This window comes from Caretta caretta, chromosome 7, assembly GCF_965140235.1.
Source record: "Caretta caretta isolate rCarCar2 chromosome 7, rCarCar1.hap1, whole genome shotgun sequence".
In the NCBI taxonomy this organism is placed as follows: Eukaryota; Metazoa; Chordata; order Testudines; family Cheloniidae; genus Caretta; species Caretta caretta.
The window spans coordinates 75,531,859-75,555,621 of NC_134212.1; the positions used below are offsets into that span (position 1 = coordinate 75,531,859).

A 23,763-nucleotide genomic window follows, 5' to 3' on the forward strand; every position below is an offset into this window, starting at 1 on the left:
TTAAACAGAAGTAAAATTTGACATTTTTCACAGATTTATTGGAAATCCTATAAAATGCATTGCCCAGACATGCCAAATATGTGTCATCATGTCAAATATATCTCAAAAATTATGAAATTGGCCAATTTTTGAGACATTTAAGGTCAAATTTTAAGCACGTCTCCATCATTTCCCCTGCAAAAGTTGCAATCATTTTCCTTTTACATGTGCAAAATCGTCATTTGCACACAGAAAACTTCAGAATCAACCTGCAGATTTTGTAGGTGCAGTCAATAGGCCTGCTTAAAACTTGACCCTCCAAGTGTATGATATGCTGGGCTCAACTGACACTAATTGGCACACTTGTTGCCAGTTTCAGCAGAGGCCAAAACCTTCACAGGCATGGAGAAAGAACTACTTTCTTTACTGTGCTGTGTTAGGGGACTCAGGGGCCATGGTGGGAAGCAGTGGGAGGGAAGCATGCATTGCTCCTGCCCATGCTGCCACATGCTTGTTGGGCAGTAGAGTTCAGTTCTAACGCTGTCTGTCTGGTGTTGTTTCTCACATCTTTGAGAAGGAGGAAAAAAAACCAATCCCATGAAAGGGACACAGAGAGTCCAACATACTCCACCACAAGATCAATATGTAGGGTGACCAGATGTCCCAATTTTATAGGGACAGTCCCGATTTTTGCATCTTTTTCTTATATAGGCTCCTATTACCCTCCACCCCCTGTCCCAATTTTTCACATTTGCTGTCTGGTCACCCTGTCAGTACGGTATCCAGAATTGGAGTCAGGAACTTTTCAGTGGCATAAATGGGGAGGCATGATCTTGTGATTAATGTACAGAACTGCAAGTTAGGAGATACCAGTTTTAGTCTCATCTCTATAACAGTTGGGCAATTCACTGAACCACTCTATGTTTCTATTTCCACAGTATTAAAAAAGGATATAGAAAAATTTACCTACCTCACAGGGGTGCTGTGAGGCTTAATTAATTACAGTTTGTAAAACACTTTAAAATACTCAGATGAAAAGCACTGTAAAAGTGTAAAATATTATTATAACTATACTATACAGATGTTATTAAAAAGAAAGAGGCAGAGCAAAAGGGGACAGGTCTACAGATATCATTAAAAACAACTGCACTATAAAGAAATGTCATACAACCATAGTGTATCATATAGTCACCTTTTATCCATTGTCAATATGAGACTCGAGGACCCATAGCACATTTCCACTAGCCCTGTTATGGAGAAGTAAGTCAAGTGTATAAGCATTGTCTGAACGAACTGCTAATGAACAACAGACAAAAGCCAGCATCTACCAAGACACAATGTATTTATATAAAATAAATGGATCCATGTAATAAACAACTGGGTGCACCAGAAAAATATTTTATAAGTATTTATTGCATATACTGGGCCAGATCTTCAGTTGATGCAAATCAGCAATTGACTTCACTGGAGCTATGCCAGTTTATAGCCGCTGAGGATCCGGCTTGCTAGCCCTTTGAAAAAAAACATTTTCATTCTGTTTCTGGAGGCCATTTTCTCCAGGTAAGGTATGGCGGGAGTGGATCCACACATCCCCACCCACTGCAGGACCACAAATAGAGAAAACATGTTTTCATTCTTAAATGGAAAACACCACCAAATGAAAGATGTATGACTTTAATGTGAGCTGTAGCTCACGAAAGCTCATGCTCAAATAAATTGGTTAGTCTCTAAGGTGCCACAAGTACTCCTTTTCTTTTTGCGAATACAGACTAACACGGCTGTTCCTCTGAAACCTTTAATTATCCTTTGAGTTATTGTGAGTAGACCTTTCTCTAAGGTCCCAAGAAAGTCTAGAAGAAAATGTCTCCTATCTGCTCACCCTGTTTCTCTTTTGCCATTTGATTTCTACACTTTCACTAGGGGACAACTTTCAAAGTAAGCGTATTGGAAGTGAAGATGTTATTAAAACCAGATACTCTCAAACTTCCTTCCTTCAGAGTGGAATATTTGAGTGCCAGATCAAGGTTTTATCAGTTGAGTTAGTGTGGAGCGAGTGTGACATCTTGTGGCCAAATCCTGTCTCTGTGTTAATGTAGGAATGAGGGAGATACTACAAGCTCCCTTTACTTGTATATCCAAACACTGAGTCAGCTTGATTGATCTTGAGGGCCAAGGGGGTTTGGAAAAGGTTGGTCTACCTAGAGCGGAAGAAGTGAACTAGGAGATCATACAAACACAAGCCTTACTCTCAGCTATATAGAGGGAAAGTATTATTACTATATTGTTACAATGAGAAGAGCAAGATTCAAAGTGTAGAGGCCTAAAGATACCACTGGAAACAACTTTAAAGAAGACTGGCCTCTGAATATTCACTCTCTATGTTCACAGGAGTAGAAGAAGAGTATTAGTTGGATGGCACAAAAGGTACCAATTGGTTTAAATAGGGTAACATGAATTACATATGGATTAAGCAGATGATGTGAAAGAGCAGGCTCCATGAGTTGTAGATACCATAGTAACAAAGAAACCTCTTTTTTCTACATGTTGGAATTCCCTTCTATGGAACGGCAGGGCAGGATGGCTGGGTCACTGTAAAAAGGGTAATTGTGCTCTTTTCCCCTCTTCTCCCATAGAAAGGCCATCACATAGTGCTACTCAATTAGCCTTTCTAGAATTGCTGCATCATTCATGGTGCTTCATTGAACGCTTTCAGAGAGTGCTACTTCTGGGAATGATGTAAAGCAACATGAAACTATGGCAGTTGCCAGTGCAGCTTGATTGTCACAAGCGACAAAATGCCCTTCTTATCCTGAAGACCCTTACAATGCCCCAGCGTTCAGATAATAGGCACAGATTTTTCAAAACCAATGGGCTCATTCTCAAAGCCTCGACCTAGGAGAACTGTATTACACAGAATACTAGTACCTTGGATTCCAATGTCTCTATACCTGCTGCACTTCTGCCTTCCAATTCATAGAGTCCAAGGCCAGAAGGAACCATTGTGATCATCAACAGTCAATTACTGTCACCATTAAAAATGTATACCTTATTTCCGGTTTGAATTTTCCTGCCTCATCTCCCAGCCATTGGATCATGTTATACCTGTCTCTGCTGACCAGACAGCAAATGTGAAAAATCGGGACAGGAGATGAGGGGGTAATAGAAGTCTATATAAAAAAAAAGACCCAAAAATCGGGACTGTCCCTATAAAATTGGGACATCTGGTCACCCTATCTGCTGAAGAGAAGAATTCATTATTGAATATTTGTTCCCCGTGTAGATATTTATACAGTAATAAAGTCACCCCTCAATTTTCTCTTTGTTCAGCTAAATAGACTCAGGGAGTTCAGTCTATCACTATAAGGCATGTTTTCTAATCCTTTTATCATTCTCATGGCTCTTCTCTGAACTGTCTCCAATTTATCAACATCCTTTTTGAATTGTGGGCACCAGAACTGGACATAGTATTCCAGCAGCGGTCGAACCAGTGACAAACACAGAGGTAAAAAAAAACCTCTCTGCTCCCACTCCAACTTCCCTGTTTATACATCTAATGATTGCATTAGATCTTTGGGCCACAGCATCACACTGAGAGCTCATGTTCAGCTGATTATTCACCATGGCAATATCTCTATACCTCCTGCACTGTTACCTTCCAATGAAACAGAAAGGCTATTCTAGAATGCAAAAAAAATCAAAAAGAAAATCACAGGCTCTTTTCTCTATTGATCCCACATTGATGAGGAACTATGAGGAGACACCAGTGCTGCAGGAAAATGACAGCTGGGTTTCAAATCTGGTCTTGTATGTAATATGAATTTGTATAAAGCACAGACTGTGAGAGTAGCTGCTTTCGTTCCTTATCACTGTACTTGTCTTTATCATTGATTTCAAAGTCCATGAGGAGAAGTACAGTGGGACTCAATTATAGTGGAGTGAACATTCACTATAAAGTGAAGTGAATCTTCACTATAAGTCGAGTTCATTTTAAGCATATTCTATTGTATTTTATTTAAAATATATGATTAAAATGGACTATATTTTCATCAGCAATAGCAAGTATTTCCTCCAGACGTACCCATTAACAGATGTCACTTGTCCCCACACTTGTAGTAGATACAGTATGAATCTGAATAATGCAGAGTCAGGAATGGGTTCAAGGACATGAACCATTTGAAATTTCTTTTTAATCCTTTTTTTAAAAAACTCCTCCTATTGACTGAGTGATTCAAGTATTAATATTCCCAGGGAAGTTTGCAGCCAAGCTGAAATACATGTCTGAATCTTACCGGTTTGCAAATTGATACTGACTGCCCTTTTTAAATGCCAAGGGCCAAGTTTTGCTCCTGGAAATGCATCTGCAATTCCCATTGATTTCAATGAGAGTGGTGTATACACATCCACAGGAATCATTTGGCTCTTTATCACTGTGACCAAGAAAGCAAAACAAACCTAGATTTCTAGAACCCAGACTTTGGAGCCCAGAGTGAAGACACTGATAATATTATAAGATTGCTTTTGACATGACAGAGAAATATGCAGTGAATAAATAACAATAATCCACGAGAGAGTGAAGGCATAGCCATTTTAAATGCATGAATTTCCTGAACCCCAAGAAATGTCTGCCACATTCTACCATTTGCACAGCTAGAGCTGTGCTTACATTCACTTTACATAAAACTAAGTACAGCACATGGAGTCCTGACATCTGTGCAGAGATTCCTCAGTCTACTTACTACAAATTTCTGTCCATTGGAATCAGCTTGCAGTTATTCTAGAGCCGAGATAAGCAACAGTCAAGAGAGCACAAAGGTTGGTAAAGAGGGTTTTTTATGTGATCACAGGATTCTTTTCCTTAATATGATGCCAGGGCCATCCATAAAAATGAGCATTGTTTTACACTGGGGCCTCCTCTAGATTCTCTGAGAAAAGAAAGTTTTGAATTCTGTGTGGGAAAATGCGAAGTTCAAGGTTTAGCTGCAGCTAATGGTGAACTCTAAATCCTGGGTGGTGATGTTTTCCATGTGCTGTGGCAGTGCACTGCGATGTGAAGTGAGCTGTAGCTCACGAAAGCTCATGCTCAGATAAATGTGTTAGTCTCTAAGGTGCCACAAGTCCTCCTTTCCTTTTTGCGAATACAGACGAACACGGCTGTTCCTCTGACATGTATACATGGCCATTTCATGATGTTAGCCTAGTAGAGAGCGCTCTCCAAGGACGGAAGACAGGTCAGGCCTGCCACATGGGGAGGCAGCCTGACTTTTCTTTGCCTTTGCCTAGCGCTGTAAGGATGAGCTCCTGATTTGATTACATCTTCCCGGCTTGCTGCGTCTCTACGTGGCTGGTCCTCTCCTGCCCCCTGCACACTTCTCTGGTTTGGCACTGCAGCAGGATGTTGCAAAATAAACACAATCCCATTGCAGCACGGCATCACCACATCGCTGATGCTGAGACGTGTGAGTCTAGTGGACTTGACCCCTCGAAATTCAGTTTTAGTTTGACAAATTTAAGCAGGACAAATTTGAGTGCTGTGGTAAGAGTTTCCCAAACTGTAAGTCCTGCATTGAAACCTGAGCAACTTTCAACAAGATTGAATAATCAGTCCCTTTCATTTATTTTCTTGCAATAAGATACATCCTCTTTTTGATGGCGCTTTGTAGTACACCAGTGACATTTGCGTTAGGTTAATCTCATCTGCGTTGGCTGCAGAATTGGAAAATTGGAATAAAACTGTTTCAAGCTTTGTTCTGTCCAATAGCATGTGCAAACTGTATTCCCTGATAACTAGATGCAAACCCCAATTTTCTGACAGCCCCCCCTTTAACTGAAGTGGAGGAGCCTGGAGTCTGACTGAGGTTATTCAGTCTGCTAGATTTAGTGCATATCGGCAGAGGGTTTCCCCCTCATTTTTTATTCAGTACTGAAAGTGCTTCTAAAAACGATCAGCTAGTTCCTCAGATGGTATAAAATGATATAGCTCCAGTGAAATCAATAAACTAATTTACATCAGCTGAGGATGTGGCCTGATGTGTCTCATTAAAATTTCTTATGTTATGGACAACTCTATTTTGGAACCAATCTGTGATACCCAACCCTACCTTCCCCTACACGCCCCTCCCGCCACACACACACACACACACACACACACAACTGCAGGACTTACTGATATTGTCGATATTCCAAATGAGCAAGCACCTCCTCTTTCAGTAGCATTTCTGGAAGCATCAGTTAATCTAGATATACAGTTGCAGCTTCAGAAAACTAGCATTACCCTAGGCTCTCATGTCATTCAATGAATAGGCAGTATTTCTAGAAATCTGAACATTCAAGACTATGGTGCCTATTGACTACGAGGTAGGCTGAGTGGCAAAATCTTCACATTAGCCAACAGAGGTATAAAAGATGAAATCCTGCATTCCTTCCCCCCACCCATGCATACACCTTGAATAATAGAGCCTATAACAACTACCAACTCTACTTGATTCATTCAATGTATCTGGAGGAACATGCCTTCATTTTCATTTCCAGATAAGTATCAAATATAGGGATCTTTAATATTTAGTTGAAAACTAAAATTCATATAATGTTCTGATGATAGCAGGGGAATTTCTGATCGAGTACACATGGACATGAGGAATGAAGCCACTTAAAATAAATTGAGGAATAAAACTGAGAACAGAAGAATAAGTCTAAGAGATTCATCGTCTATGGAATCTCCTGACTCCTTGCTGACTGACCTTTACTGCAAATCAAGGACCACCACTTTGTGAATATCACCTATTACAGAGATGTTTGGCTTCGGAAAATATGAAACATGAAGTTAAAAGAGACCAGAGAATATTTGTCCTGATGTGTAGGAGGTAAATGATGTTCCTGAAGACTCATCAGGTACTGAGTTTATTAAAATAACACCTTTCACTTTTCTGCTGTAATACAGAATGGATGCTACATCACCCAGTATTGGCAATTTTCCATGTGAGATCATAACCCACACTACAAAAAACACCTTATCATATGCTTCCCAAAACAAATGTCTATATTTGTGTACACATACTATATTTAAACTTTAACAATTACATTTCTTAAAACAGTGCACGTGAAGATGGGGGCAGGAATGTTCTGTTGCAAAGAAAAATGAGTAACTTATTAATTTCATTTCTCATAATAGTCTTTTCCACCAGTCCTCCTGTCAAGGTTCCTTTCCCACTCTGAACTCTAGGGTACAGATGTGGGGACCTGCATGAAAATCTCCTAAGCTTACTTTTACCAGCTTAGGTTAAAACTTCCCTAAGGTACAAACTATTTTACCTTTTGCCCTTGGACTTTATCGCTACCACCACCAAACGTCTAACCGGTATATAACTGGGAAGGAGTCCGTTTGGAAAAGTCTTTCCCCCACAAATCCTCCCAACCCTTACACCCCCTTTCCTGGGGAAGGCTTGATAAAAATCCTCACCAATTTGCATAGGTGAACACAGACCCAAACCCTTGGATCTTAAGAACAATGAAAAAGCAATCAGATTCTTAAAAGAAGAATTTTAATAGAAGAAAAAGTAAAAAGAATCACCTCTGTAAAATCAGGATGGTAGATACCTTACAGGGTAATTAAATTCAAGACATAGAGAATCCCTCTAGGCAAAACCTTAAGTTACAAAAAGACACAAAAACAGAAATCTACATTCCATTCAGCACAGCTTATTTTCTCAGCCATTTAAAGGAATCAGAACCTAACGCATATCTAGCTAGATTACTTACTAAGTTCTAAGACTCCATTCCTGTTCTGTCCCCAGCAAAAGCATCACACAGACAGACACAGACCCTTTGTTTTTCTCCCTCCTCCTAGCTTTTGAAAGTATCTTGTCTCCTCATTGGTCATTGTGGTCATGTGCCAGCAAGGTTATCCTAGCTTCTTAACCCTTTACAGGTGAAAGGGTTTTTCCTCTGGCCAGGAGGGATTTTAAAGGTGTTTACTCTTCCCTTTATATTTATGACACCTCCCTATCAGACTTCCTTGTCTCCTGACTGTGTGGGAGGTAGGAGTATGTCAACATTTTCAAAAGTGACTAGAGCTAGCTGAGTTTTTTTGGGTGCCCACAACAAAACACTTTAAAGGGGGCTGGTTTTCTGGGGATGGGTGCTCAGAATTTTATTAAAATAAGGTCCCTTTAGGGTGTCTCAAGTTTGTCAATAAAAAAAAATAGAGGAGCGCATGGTTTCCAGTCAGTTCTAAAAATTTTGGCCCCAGACTTTCTATGAGTGAATCAGAGCCCAGATGATAATTTCCAGAGTTGCAACTGCTTCTATCACTGCTGTGATACCATTCATAGTGACTGAGGAAAATAACACAAACTAATGACAAGCTATTTCTCTGGCAGCAAGTATACAAGCAGCCTCATTTCTCCCCAACTTCTTTTTGAACCTGACTCATCTTCTGCTGAAGTAATTGGGAGGCTTTCCTTTGTCTTCAGTGGAAGTTGGATATGGCCCAAAAGCTCTAATATTAATGCATCCAGTTTATGGAACTGCCTTTTCATTGGGGATGAATGTACTTCTTGGATTATCAGTTTCTGTGAACTTCATTTACTTCTTTTTGGGTGGGTGGGGGGAGTTCACTACTATCTTTAGTTCATGTACATTTTTTCCTCCTGTAATTTAAACCCAAGATTTTTCCCTCAAGGGTGATTTAATTAAAAAATACTTTCTAGCTAAAAGGAATCCTGCAATATGTTCTAGGAACAGAGATACCCTGTAACACTAAGCTGGCACAAGTGGGTGGCTTGTGTGCAGTATCTCCATTGTACTATTTCTTTCACTAAAATGTTTCTTTCTCCTCCTCTTTGTTCCTTTTCCCCCATAGGCTGCATTTGTTTTTTGCTCTGCCCATGCTCAGTTCAAATTTTCACATTCTTTCTCCATCTAATATTATTTCTCTCTTCCCTTCTATGCTCTATTATTTCCCCATAGACCTTCCTAAGCAAAATGAGAGTGCAATCAAATGAGACTCAAACTTTCAAACCCATGATGTTCATATGGGCTCAGAATTAGGCAAAAACCACTTTGACCATCCCTATTTGCAACAGGATCACTCCTGCATATTTCTGTTGAAGGTGTAAGCACAGATATACCATGAGAAGACAAAATGACTCGCCACCTTTTTTTCTACTTTCCTACCTCCACATGCATGACATCAGAGTGGAATCAGAAGAGTACACTGCAGTGCTATTGTCATTACATAGACTGGTCCTGGACTGCGGCCCACATTAGTGTGGCACTGGGGGAGAATATTGGGAATGCAATGGCCTTCCTGAGGAATAAGGACAGTTCACTAATACTTCCTGAATAAGCTTGTCGTTATTCTCCTTTTACTACCATGAAAGTCTGAACTGCAAACATTTACACACTGTTTGTGCTGCAGCCTGTGATGCCTGATCAAGCCTGTCTCAGAATCCCCCGGCTGTTTTGATTACTAGCTGATCAGAGAAAGACAAAGGGCAGAATGGGTGAGCTGTCTGCCAGCAGATAACAGGAATACAAATTTCATTTTTTCTCCCTTTAAAACAAAAATCATTTTTCCCTTTTCATTCAGGGAGACAGTCATTTGATTCCATGTGTGGCATGCCAATAGTTTGTATAAATTAATATTTATAGCTAGCTGCTGGAGCTACTGTTTACAGTATGAACATTTTCCTGTTGAAGGGTATAGGGTTAAAGAGGCTTGACATTCTCACATATGTATTCACTGACGGCATGGACTGAACTATTATAACTCATTCCAGTTTATCGCACAGAGTTAGCATCACAGCAGTGGGACTTTTTTAAAAAAACATTTCAACTATTTTTTGTGTTGGTGAAAGGTGTTTGATTGACAGCTCTGGAAAAAGGTGTTTGACTGACAGTCCACAGAACTACCCCACCAATCTGCCTCTATCCTGGCCTGGAGAGACTCCTCTCCAGAGGTCAGGTGCTACCACATGCACCATGCTTATTGAAATCTTGGGACTCTCTGCTGAAATGGCTAACAAAGCCAATTTGTGTGCTGGTTTTACAGCCTATGCAGGCTGATGAAGTCCATGGGGTTGCCTTTGGGGCAAGTAAAGGCAAAATGTGCCCCACAGCTGCTAATTACTTAGTGCCAATTATGGTTTCTTTGTTGGTGGTGATTGTTCAGGGGGTTTTTTAAGATGAGAAAAATTTCCTTTTAGCCGGTCAGGATTCCACAAACTTGGTATCTCCATAAAGTGGCCTTTGGCCATCATATGACCCTGTGCACCAGCAAGTGCTACTTAGTCAGCTGAAGAAATGTTAACTGCTATGGCATTAGCTTCAATCCCACTGGCTGTATTACGGCCCTTCCCACTAGTTCCCACTAGCAGGCTATATGCCCTTCATCAGCACTAAGCATGAGCTATGACTGACGTACCCATACCCATGTCTCATTCTGCAGTGCATGAGCATCACGTGATTCCCATACTAATCTAGGGTTATCCACGATAAATCCTTGTTTTAAGTGCTTCTAAGAGACAGGCCAGAAAAGGAATGTGGTGTTTCACCCCTAGTGGAGATTTCGATCCATTCAATACTTTCAGATAGAGTTGAGGCTAAAATGAGATGAGTTGTCTTTCTCTCTCTCTTCCTAGATGTTTCTTGGCCTTAAACAAATACTGATCACTTCTCTAACAGAAGAAAATCATCCATATAAATAAAACATATTTCAGTTTTTAAAATGAGTTTCATGCTAGACTAGTGCCCCAGGAGACTGAATTCCTCTTTTTATTCACAGAACAGGTACAGGAAAGGCAGCAGCAGGAATGCAAACTTCCTCTCAGCATATCATCAGTGTGCCCCAGCCATGACCTGGAAAGTCCACTTTAAGGAGGATTCAACTTCCATGCTCATTTAACTATTAGTAAGTCTCTGGTAAAACTAACAATAAAGAATTCATCTGAGACAATAACTTCTGTGTGCTAGACATCTGTCTGCCAGGAGCTGGACTGGACTGAGAACTCATTGCACCAAAAAGACAAGAGACAGTCTTTTGGTCATTAGCATTAGGAGTGAAAGGTTCTATATCCCATTATTAGTCCCAAGGAACCACCCAATCAAAAATTTCATCAGTAACAGAAACCATGGGATGGACTATGTACAGAGATATATGGGAAGTCTGATTCACACAAGGAATATCAGCATGCTAATATGTGACAGGGCTTTCTCTTGTAACAGGACGTACACAGACACAGTGCTGACATTTTCAATATATCTTTTAGGAAGGACAGAACAGTAGATCTGTATTGCATGTGGGAAAAATGGATTAAAAAATAACATTGTATTGCCTTATTCAAACTGGAAAGAAAGAGAAAATGTGTCTTCCTACCATACTCAGCACATCAAAGAACTAGCGATTGATTAGTCAGGATAATGGAGTTGGCTTCTAATGTCCCCAATTCATCACTCACTTTAGGTCTATACCAGACCTGTCACTAGCAGAGATGGAAGTGATTGATCTCTGACATTCTTGGCACTACAAAAGGTAGCATACACAGATGAGGATGTTACTGAAGAAAGGCTACCTGAAATCATGCAGCTACTGAGAAACAATCAACCACTTGGAACGAGTTGGCTGCTTGAGAAAATTATGAGGAATTTGGGAGTGGGGTGTTTGCATGTGTGGGTGCATGAATGGAGGGGACGGAGATACACTAGTCAAAATATATCCCCGATGGTCTCTTCTGATTGAGGTCAGCTGATGTTTTTCATCATTGTTTGGAAAAGGTTTCAAGAACATAAAATGCGTCTTTCAGTGTCTTTGCGGCTGACTTGTGTAGAACTGACCCTAAAAATAAGCAGATTAATTTTGTTGGTATTGTTTGAAAAAACAGACTATTTTCTGGTTCAGAGAGCTATCTCCAAGCCCCTGCTCCCTAATCACACACACAGAGTAGAGGGGCAAGGGTTGTTTTTCTATATCCTTATTTGACCCCTCAGAGGACATCTTTTTCCCACCTTGATCCTCCCTTGCCTGTGTTTATGACCTTTAGCCTTCCAACAAGAACACTACTGGACTCCCTACAAAACCCAGAGTATATTCCGTCACCAGAAGAGTGGAAACTTCATAAATATTTATTGTGTGTGAATATATTCATGAAAACTTTTTAACTGAAAAAAGAAAGGAAGCAATATAAAGTAAGACAGAACAATATGTTTCCTGTTACCATTTAAAAGAATAAAGCAGACAGTTCCAAATTAAACCCCTCCAAGAAGAGGTTTTTTAAATATACAGTAAGAATAATAATAGGGGGATACAATTATTTCAAACATTTTTTCCTTGTTTTGTTTTTCTTTTTGGTGGCTGTGAATAATTCCCTGCCCTGAAATTATTCTGCAGGTTATTAATATCTGTGGCCTTTTACATAAACAACCACAGCACTTTCTAGACATTTCTTGAAATGCTACCTAAAGTGAATTTAACACGATTGTGGCTTCCCTCCTATCCCATCCCACCCCACCCCATCCCATCCCTATCCCTTTTTGCAGTTTACAGAACTACCTTTTTGTCATTATCCACTCAAGAAATGATATTCAGGGAGTGATATTTAATGTAAATAGCTGTGTAATATGGTGGTGGAGAAACAGCTACCTACTCTGATGTGGGCCCCTTACTGAATGAGGGAAGCAACCTAGTGACAGAGGATGTGGAAAAAGCTAATGTACTCAATGCTTTGTCCTAATGTCCTAGTCTGCTGACTTGGGGTACTTTCTATCTATATGTCCCTTCAGTTTGGGGCATGGACCCTATAATCCAAACAGTAAATCACTTAACCAAAAGATTCCCACAGAATATAGCCCTGCAAGTTCTCAAAGGGGGTGGTAGTTGGAAATGGCACTGTCTGGGGCCCTTACTTGTTCTGTAGTCCTCTCTCAGGCTCATGCTTGAGAAGGATTCCTTCCTCCTGCAGCCTGCCCACCACCCTTTCCCTGGGATTCTGAGGTCATTTTAACCCACTCCTCCAGTCAGAGCATGCGTGGCAGGCCCAATATTGCCTTTTAACCCCTTTGGGCCCAGTGTGGAGTTTGTACACCCTTATCTGCATCCATCTCACTCACCTCCCTTACTTACTCACCTGTCCTCAGCCTATTTTTATTTCTAAAGATCCTCATGGCATGGCTCAGAGGTCTTTGTTACACTCCTTTTGTCCAGGCCAAGTATCCATTAAATCATACAGGCTACTGGGTAGGACTCTTGAAAATCTTCCTTCAAAACTGCTTGTCATTTTAAAACTGGGTTTTCAACTAAACAAAAAAGTTTCCATGGAAAGTATCTCCTTTCCACAGAAAATGTTGAGTTTTCATTAAAATGTCAACTTTAGGGGAAAAATATCTTCAGCTCTAAAATGAAACTTTTCATTTTGGAGCTGAAGATTTTCAGATTTTGTTTGTTTGAAGTCAACATTTCCCATGGAAAATTTAGACAAAAGTTACTTTTTGGTTTGTTTTGAGTGAATTTTTTGTGGAAAGAAAACCCATTTTCTGACTAGCTCTACTTTTGGGTGTTCTCTGTCAGACATGGTCTATAATGAATTGCTTGTCTGATGGGAAATTCTCAGAAACATGGGTTATTTGACCAACTGGGCCACAAAGAGACCTGCTGGGCCTTGTGATGAATACCTTTTTGGTGGTAGGTCAGTCTTGGCTGGAATGTCATGAAACAAGGGGGAACATTTTTGGTTAGAAGAGGACGGTTGAGTTTTTAGGGAATGGTCTAGTCACTCTGAAACACATATTGGGACTATGACTTCTGGTGAGTTTGCACAGTGCCTGGTACAATGATGTCCTGTTCCTGAATTTGTCTTTTTGGTGTTTCCATAGTACAAATAATAAATATTATCCAGAACTCTCTTCTCCTCTAACTCTAGCTCTGCTTCTTTCTATTTCCTGCCACTCCATGCCATCTCTACATTTCACCTCCAGATCGCTGTTTTGAATCCAGAGCAGATGAGTAGCTGTTACCATCAGATGGCTGTTTGGTCATTTCACATCATACAAGCCATCAGAAACAGCAATTTTTCTGTTAATTTTTCTGTCTCAGCAGACAGGAGAAGGTCTGAACAACTCTGGAGATTATAGGAGTTGGTCCTTCCTTGGAGTTAGGGCTGGGGATCTCTGGAGGATAGGTGTGGAGATGCTCACACAGCTGAAATCAGAGTGATATTTATTCTGGGGAAAAATGGATCTGCCTGATACATTTATGAGAATTAATATACTTTAATTGCTTTTTAAAAATTAAGGTTTGTTTTGCTGTATTCAATATGTTCTTGTCTTTTGCCTAACAGACCCATCTGGCCTAGCATCCTACACCACCTGTGCATTTCTTTATATATTGAAGAGTAGTGTGCTAAATATTCTTCGCTTTAAAAAGAAAGTACTGGAGCATTAAGGGTGCTGGGGGGGGATTGTTTTTGCTTTTTAAAAATATGTAATTGTATTTATATTTTTCTTCCTGTCTGTTCTGGGCTTTCATAAAAGAGACAGGACATGCTAGACACAGCTCAGAAAGCATAGCTATACATGGGAATCATTTAGAGAGGAGCAAACGCAGCCATAAGGAGGCATTTTCACTTTGTCCAGGCTCTAAACAACCAGAACAGGAAACTGCCTGGGGCAGCTAAATGATTGGACACTGTTGTATGAGTGACTGGGAATGGGACAAACAGGCATTTCCCACTTTGCCTAGTTATTTCCTTTACAGTTTTTTCTATGATGCTCATCACTGTAGGGTCTGAGCACCTCAAAACACCCTGGAGAAGTAGCAGTGTTATCTCCATTTTACAGATGGGATATTGAGGCATGGAGCAATTAAAGTGACTTTTAGAAGATCAAACTGGAATATTACGGCAGAAATAGGAACCTAGATCTCCTGAGATTCAAGCCAGTGTCTTAACCATAAGACAGCAAAACCGCTTAGTGACAGTGCTGTTTATAGATTGTTCTTACTTCTCTCCTCCTCTGCTAAATGCTCTCATTTGAAATGTCTGTCAAGGCTACTAGGACAATTCTATTTTAGATCTTAGACCTAGCTCCTGAAAGAAAGAACAAGGGAAAAGCTAATATGTGCGCTTAATGTCACCTCTAAAATATATTAGAGCGGTACACATGAGCTTTACCACATCATTTAAGCTTCTTGAGGCAAGGATTGTATCCAGCCTGGCTGCTTGTACAGTGCCTCCCTCAGCTGGGCTCTAACTTGGGCCTCTGGAGGCTCTCATGATATACATATTAAATAATAATCCCTATCATTCTATCACAGCAAGGCCAACAGTAGAAAATGTATCTGTGAACACATTTGCTAAATTTGACATATGATTTGATCTGGCCACATTCATATTGTTTTTGTTCACTTTTCTATGCACATTCAGGAGTCCATTTCCCCCCAAGAATATTTGTGAAGGGTTATGTATTTGTGTGGATACAGATTTTAATGCAAAATAATAATAAAAAAGTATGCATACCAGCAACACTTATTCAACTACAGCCACCCTATTACTTGGTGGAAATGGAACAGAGAAAATGTAAAGTCTGCTAGGCAACCAATGAATCTGGCTTATATCTTTCTCTCCCTCTCAATCAGGAAAGATTCCAGCTATTTTAAAATCTGGGGCCCATTAAAATACCCAAATACAATGCTTGTGTTTGTACAAAAGAATATAGGTGAGATGCAGTATCTCAGGACTTCTTCAGGTTCCATTTCTATGTATTAATATATGACCAATCAGGGAACAGGACATGTAATGCACATGACCAGAGAGACCAAATTCTACAAGTAAACTCAAGTCATGCTAACTAAAAAGAATTTACAAAACAATCCATATGTCCAAACTAACCATCTATTTAACAACTGTGCAGAGCCAGTTGAGACAATGCTGCCAGACCTGCCACTGGGGCCTTCAGGGGCAGGATGAAATGTTCATGTGATCTTTACTGCTTGTGCTCCAGTGCCTATAGTGATGAGCAAAAGCTGCTTTGAGCTGATAGGGCTCAGTAATGATAACTCAAGTCAGCTAATAGAATCAGAATGTCTCCTGTGGCTGGGGAGCAGCATAGATTCCTTCCTTCTTCTGCTTAAAAAGAAGCCTCCACTACTCTTCTCCTCTCCCCGCGTGCCCCCCCCCCAACCACATCACTTGTGCAATCATTCCCAACAGCCTCTGCCTCCTGTAACCAGCTGAAATGGCAGGGCAGTTTGAGGTAAGTGACAGGAAAAAGGCCACATAACACTGAGTTATTGGCTTTGTACTGTGGTGTGGAAGGTTTATCAAATAGTTCAGGGGAGTGGGATTGAGTTGTTTGGGTGAGGGAGGGAAGTCTGCTTCAGCTGGCTCTGTAATTATGAACAGGATTAATTAGGGCAGCAGCAAATTGCATGCCATAGATCTCAAATGTAGGAGGTAAGGATGAAGTTAGCCAGTAGGCATTGAAAGTGGCTTGCTGAACTGAGATTTTCCTGTGCTTCTGCAGGATTTAGTCAAAACAACCTAATCATTCCATTTGTTATAATTAATCATTATAGTTCTAAAGTATCCTCATTTTGTCATTTTGTATTGTAGGTTATTCTGAACCCTTTCCCATTTAGTGGTCCATTATGAATAAAACACAGCTGGATTTTTGGCTGCTATGTGAGCTTTGCATTATCTAATCTTTCGTCAGTTCAAGTTTTGTAACACTAAATATATGTTAAAACCTAATTAGAAAGACAAACGAATCATGAAAAAAGTGTAATGGTATAAAACAAATGTGAAAAATCAAACAATTTCCAATTTACAGTTACATTGTATAATCTAACAGAGCTCATCTTGCCAGATACCACCATTAGCATTTAAATTTCAGAAGAAAACCATATGCAGTTAAGCGATATCGATTATTACCTTCTGCTTGAAGGAAAATTAAAACCAAGAAAGGTGTGACAGTTCTGGTCGAGATATGTGTGAGATCATCTTAACTAGGACTGAGGGACTAGGAAAGTCATCTCTGCATAGCAGGAAATATTGCTTCTTTGTACCAATACCATGCATATAAAATCTAAGACCAAATATCCCAAAGATCCAAAATAAAGACTCTTGAACAGTCCTTCAGAGTTAACCAAATGACATCTATAGAATTCTCTACAGCTCTGAAGGGTTCTCCCAGATTCATAAGGGCAAGCTAGACAAGCCAGTTTCAGTACTGGTTTCTGGAAGACCATGGAAGCCTTCTGTGATCAGAGTACAAGGGACAAGTTATTTCATAAGGGAAGGGAGAAGGAAAGGACAGGCAGAAAGCAAGAGGAAGGGAAGACAGTCCAGAAGGGGAAAATAGAAATAATGATAACAAAAAATAGGTAACAAATAACAAAAAATGGAAAAGAAAATATTGAGGACTTTCAGTCTATAGAGGAAATGAAAGGGATTGTGATTTTCATTTTATTGAACATAATTATGTCAGTATTTTGCTTAATATAATTCACAAAAGGAAGCAGCTATCTGCATCATTGAAAAAGTGGTGATTCACATTTTTGACATTTTCCCTATATTTTGAGACATTGCTTGGTTGTACTAGTAAAAGGTCTGGTCTATCCTCATGTTATTCAAGTTATTTATGTTCTAAATAATACACAATGAAGACAAATGAATACTTTCTTAGAAGTCTTTGAAAATAAAGCAACAAACAAAAACAGTTACTGAACAAGTGGGATTCTTATGCTGTTTATGAGGGGAGAAATGGCATAAAGGTTGAAAATTCAGCAAGGTACTTAATCAGAAATCAGTGGGAAATGTTTTTTCTCATCCTGCAAAATATTTCTGAGATTTTTTCCCCCCCATCTCAAATCAGGATGACAAGTTGAAATCTCAAAGAAAAAAAAATTGCCAACCGAGAGTTCAAAAAAAAATCATTATGGTTCAACCAAAACATTTTTAGAACATCTCAAAACAATCATTTCAAATAATTTCAACTTAAACTTTTTTTACTATGAATTATCTTAACTTTCAAAATAAAATTCAATTTGAATTTTTCATTTTGAAAATGTCAGAATGGGACGTTTCAACAATTTCAAAAGGTTATTTTTATTTTTGGAAAATTCATTGAAACTGGCTCTTTCCCCATGAGAAATTTTGGATTTGCTGAATCATTTTCTGTCAAAAATGGTTTGATTGAAAAATTCCTATTCAACCCTATACTTAAACAAGTGCCTGTATAGAAGCATCTGAGTAGTCTCATTGATCTAGTGGGACTACGCTCATGCTTAAATTCAAACACATGGTTAAACACCTTGATGAAGCAAAGCTTTATGGAGTAAAGAAAATAGTGACTTTAACAAGTCAACTTGTAGAAAGAGTACAATATGCGAATGTCAGGGTTAATGCAAGAGAATATAGAAAATAATATAGAGATAATATTGAGTCAAATTGCTATCAGATCAGTTCTTTCATGCCTTACCTACGCCAAATAGTATATATTAATACACAAGTAATTCCCATTGAATTCAATGGAGGCTACTATTGCAGGTAGATATTACTCAGCATAAGGATGGATGCTAGAATGTCGCCAAAAATTATAAGAAGTGAAAATGTATAATAAATGCTATCTTGGGTCTGAAAATATTGTGACAAACTGAAGCACTGCCATGCTTAGTTCAGCTCAAGGGAATGCCTGTGCCACAGTGTGCTGATTATTGTGAATAATTCAGACAGAGGACTTCTAAAGGGACGTACCCAAAGATTGGGCTGCTGAAGGTAGGATGGCCAACAAAGCAACATAATCTATTTATTTTGGCTAGTCAAGTCACAAAAGCTCCCCTCCCCAAGATGTCACATCTCTCATTCAAACCTCATGCAGGATGAGGTGGATTTCATTATGCTGACCTTGCAAAAAGAACAAGCGAAAGACATCGAGACTAATCACTTTCCGATAAAAAGAAAGAAGCTATAAATAAAGGAAACGGAGTTATTTATGCACAGAACACTGTACAAATATCCTGCAGGACAGTAAGTAAACTCATGGGAATACATTAAACCTTAATTCACCAAACAGGCCAGAGGCAATGTCCCCAGCAGCTGACTGAGCTGGAGCATGTGGACAATGAATGCATGATTCATGGGTGGATGCTGAAGACTTGGCTGCAGGATGCTGTAGGCATCACAGATGATATTTTCATGCTGTAATGTTTTTTCCTGCCCTTTAAGACTTTTCTTCGTTATGGAAGTGGGATTGCAGATGATATATATCAAGGTCTGTTATTGCCTTGAAAACATATTGCTATGTTATCTTCATGTCTTCTAGGTCAAATGTCTTTAGAAAAGATTTAATTGATTCTGTTATCATCACCTCCATTTTCTAAAGTGATCCAGTGGACACTAAAGATTACATAGATATGTTCTTAAGAAACTGAAGTGGGTTGTTCTTTCGTCTCTGGTGACTTGGATTCAAATCCTAAAGTAACATTTATCTACATCATACAGTCTGTACACAACTTGGCATGATGACCAGTCTAATTCACACAAAAATGATCCATTGACAGAATGAGACAGAGAAGTATTTGGAAAGCTGTGTGGAGGCTCAAGATTTGAACAGCAAGATGTATCAGGAGATTGAGATGTACTGGCAAAGGTGTGTGTGTGGGGGGGAAATGCAGGGGAATCAATAGAAAAGCAGAGGATGTTGCACATCAGGAACTGTGTATTAGAATTAGCAGAACTGTGTAGGCCAAACTGTGACTATCAGCACTTGTGTTGTGTATGTAGTATTGCGTTTCAAGGAGTAACTGTCTACAAAGCCTTTAAATAACAGGCAAAAATATTAAGAATATTTTGATTGCATCTGGAACTATTCTTAGCTCCCTATTAAGATCCCATAAGTTTAAGATGGCCTTATCACAACACAAGTGCTGAACACTTTGCTCATCCATCATGCCAATGGGTATTTGGAGTCTATATCCCATTTGTCCTGGTCATTCTACTCCATTTCTTCCTCAGTATGACTGATGAAGCTAACCAATATGATGAAGTATGTATGACAGAAAAGGATCACGCCCTTAGAGAGAGGTTATTATCTGTCTGTTTCTCCTTTGCTTTCTTTAATTTCTCAACAATGATGCTGAGCCGGAGTGCAGCTCAGTGTATTTTCTTTTTCCTCTGTTTCTGTTTCTCTCTTCTCTGCCCTCTTCACCTACTCTTTCCTTCAAATAGTTTTTCTCTCCATTGTGGAATCCTGAGAGAGAACTAAAATTGTTTGAACCAGAATAATTGGCAAGTAAAGTGATTGAACTGAAGGATCAAGCTTTTGCAACATTGCCTCTGTTTGTGGAGATGCAGCCTTGCCTACCAATTGTATAAGCACACATTTTTGAGCACAAATCAAGTACAAATATAATTTTGCTTCTCCAAAATCTGTCATTTATGCACAGGTTAAATGCTCAAAAATTGCACATGCCAAGTTGAGCATGCACATGTGGAAGCCTCCTTGAAATTTAATTTTAAAGTGTAAGTGGATTCTCACATTTGACTTCCACAGAAGGACTGCATTTGTACAATTCATTTTATTCAAGACAGCAAGCATACAGAGTTACTGTGCAGGATGTTTATTTCTTATCATCTGCCTCCATGTATGCTTGCATGTGGCTGAATTTGAGTGTGGGTTTCCATGTGTATGTATATACATAAATGTATCCATGTATTGGTCTGTGGATTTATGAGTTTAGATGCTTGTCTATGGGTAAAGTTTGGGATTGTATACACGCAAAAGGATTTAAGAATGTGTAATGTGGCCATGCATGTGGGGATGTGTGTATGTTTACAAGATTCTTCAATTAAATTCCACTCCCACAGATCCTAAATATTTTGTACATAAAACTCTAGTCACTATGCATCTCTTTAGTGCATGTTGGGAACAGCTCAGAGCTCAAAGAGTTAGAGAGCTTCCACCACCACAGCCATGCTTTGCAGCTCTGTTGTTTCTGCCAAGTGGCATGCTGTTCCACCACTCTGCATGGGGAGCACCTGGCTACAGGTGGTCCCCACGCACCTCCCATAGGCCAGATAGGCCTCTGAACTACTTAACATAGTAAGCCAGACAGATGTTCTTCATGTCTGTCCCCCTCTCCCCATCCCCAGGCTTGTGTAGCTTCTTCTGCTCATCTGGACACATCTTTAAAATGATGTTTCCAAAAGTCCTGCCCCTTATGTCCTCAGAACCTGATTTGTAAATTTGCCTTTGAATGTTTGTATCATGTTCAATATAACTGTGCATGTCTGTAAGTCTGACAGTTACACTTGAATTTCTGCATTGTACAAGGAGAGAAATAAACTGTATAGAATAAAAGTGCAGAAAAAAAACCCAGCAGACCAGATCCTCAGTTGGTGTAAATCAGGGCAGCTCCATTGACTTCAGTGAAAACTTCTAGATTTTGCTTTCATTTGCTTGATTCTGTTTTAGTTTTCTAATAGGAAATATGTAAGTTTACCACCTAAATTTGGATATTTCAACCTGTGCTGTTATTATCAAATAAATACTGGAACAAACAAGGAAGTTACTCACCTTGTGTAGTAACAATGGTTCTTCGAGATGTGTGTCCCTAGGGGTGCTCCACTGTAAGTGTACGTGTGCCCCTGCACCTCTAATCGGAGATTTTTGGTAGCAGTGTCCACTGAGCCTGCGCATGTGCTCTCCCTCCCCCATGGTTTGCCTTGAGGCTATCTAGCACTGAGTGGGCAACCCCCACCCCTCCTTCTCTACTGCAGAGCCCTATAGAGAACTCAGAAGCAGAGGGGAAGAGGGCAGGTTGTGGAGCACCCGTAGGGACACACATCTCAAAGAACTATCGTTACTGCACAAGGTGAGTAACTTCCTCTTCTTCGAGTAGTGTCCCCATGGGTGCTCCACTGTAGGTGACTCCCGAGCAGTACCTACCACTGGAGGCTGGGACTTTGGAGTGGAGTCTCTTACTACAGAGAGTACTGTGGCATTGAAAATGGCATGGGGGGCCAAATATTCAGTGATCACATAATGTTCTGCGAAAGTGTAGGCTGAGGCCCAAGTCGTTGGTCTACAGATTGCTGAGATAGGGGTATCTTTAAGAAATGTGACCAGGTAGAAATTGACCTTGTGGAGTGTGCATGGACTCTGGATGGAAGCAGGTTGCGCCCTTGATAAGAGCGATTAATACAACCAGAGACACATTTGGATAATCTTGGAGCTGATATCAGAGAGCTTTTGGATCTTTCTATGGATGAAAGGAAGAGTTTAGGGGATTTCCTAAAGTCCCTAGTCCTGTCCAAGTAGAATGGTAGCATCCTTTTAACATCTAGCACATGCAGAATCATCTCCCTATCGTCACAATGTGGTTTTTGGGGGAAAAAACAGGGAGATGGATCTGTTGATTCATATGGAAAGTGCAGAGAAAGTAGGGAGAAACTTGGGATATGGCTTTAGCGTTACTTTGTCTTTAAAAAAGGCCTTGAATGGTGGGTGTGCCATCAGGGCCACTATTTCTCCTATGTGCCTACCTGAGGTGATGGCAATTAGAAATTCTGTCTTCATGAACAGGTGTAAGAGAGAGCAAGTTGCCATGGACTCAAAGGGAGGTCTAGTCAAAGCCCTGAGAACTAGGTTAAGGTCCCAGGCTGAAAGGGGTGGTATCACATGTGGGAAGAGATTCCCAATGCCCTTAAGGAATCTACATGTCTGTGGGTGAGCAAACACTGTCTACCTGGTAGTGGAAAGAAGTTTTCACCATGAGATGTACCTTAAGGGAGCTGAGTGAGAGTTTTGACTTCTTGAGGTCTAAAATGTAGTGCAAAATCAGAGGGAGGGAAGATGAGGTTGGGTCTATGTGTTTAGAATGACAACAAACTTGGAATCATTTCCATTTTGTAGGTAAATATGTTGAGTGGTCAACTTTTGGCTGTGTAGCAACACGTCTTTCAGCTCGTCAGAGCACTCTGCCTCTAACCCTTGGAACTAAGAAGGAGCCAAGCCTGGAGGCAAATGACCCGCAGGTTGGGGTGAAGAATCAGCCCATTGTATTGAGAGAGCAGGTGAGGAATGGGCCAAAGAGGAACAGGAGGGCATATTGCCATCTGTGTCAGGTAAGGGAGGCAGACTTGCTATGGCCAGGAGAGGCAATCAGTATAACTCACGCTTTGTCTTGTTGAATTTTCAACAGGACCTTGGACAGAAGAGGAAACTGGGAAAAGGCATACAAGAGGGGCCCGTCCCATGGGAGGATGAGGGTATCTCCCAGTGAATGTTTCCCCAGGCCATTCCTGGAGCAGTAATGAGGACATTTCTTGCTCCGGTAAGTAGCGAAGAGATCCATAGTCAGGGTTCCCCAAAAGGAAAATCTATGTTGAAGCACCTCTGAGTTCAGTACACACTCATGGTTGTGACAAAAATTCTGACTGAGACTGTCGGCTGTCACATTCTGTATACCTGGTAGATAGAATGCTGAGATGAGCAAATTGTGATGGATGCACCAATTCCAAAGTTTGAGTGCTTCCTTGCAGAAGGAGGGAGATCTGGCATCCCCTTGGCAATTTATGTAAACCATACAGGTCATATTAAGTCCATCATGACTTTTGTGTGGGTGTTCTTGATGAAAGGCAGAAAGTGTGCACAGGCGTTCCTAGCACCCCTTAGCTCCAAAAGAGTGATATAGAAGGTCACTTCTGTTGGAGTCCATTTGCCCTGAACCTTGTGGTTGTGTAGGTGAGCTCCCCAGCCTATTAGGGAGGCATCGATCCCAGGATGGTGATTCTGCGT

At 40.2% G+C, this 23,763-nt stretch overlaps 1 long non-coding RNA gene across 1 annotated transcript; it reads left to right on the forward strand.

Moving 5' to 3' along the window:
• Positions 1 to 10,772: 10,772 nt before the first annotated feature.
• LOC142072894 (uncharacterized) lies at positions 10,773 to 23,321 on the forward strand. The gene is made up of 3 exons (XR_012669501.1): positions 10,773 to 10,885; positions 22,879 to 23,039; positions 23,168 to 23,321. It is a non-coding gene; the product is annotated as an uncharacterized LOC142072894 (long non-coding RNA).
• The last annotated feature ends 442 nt before the right edge of the window (positions 23,322 to 23,763 follow it).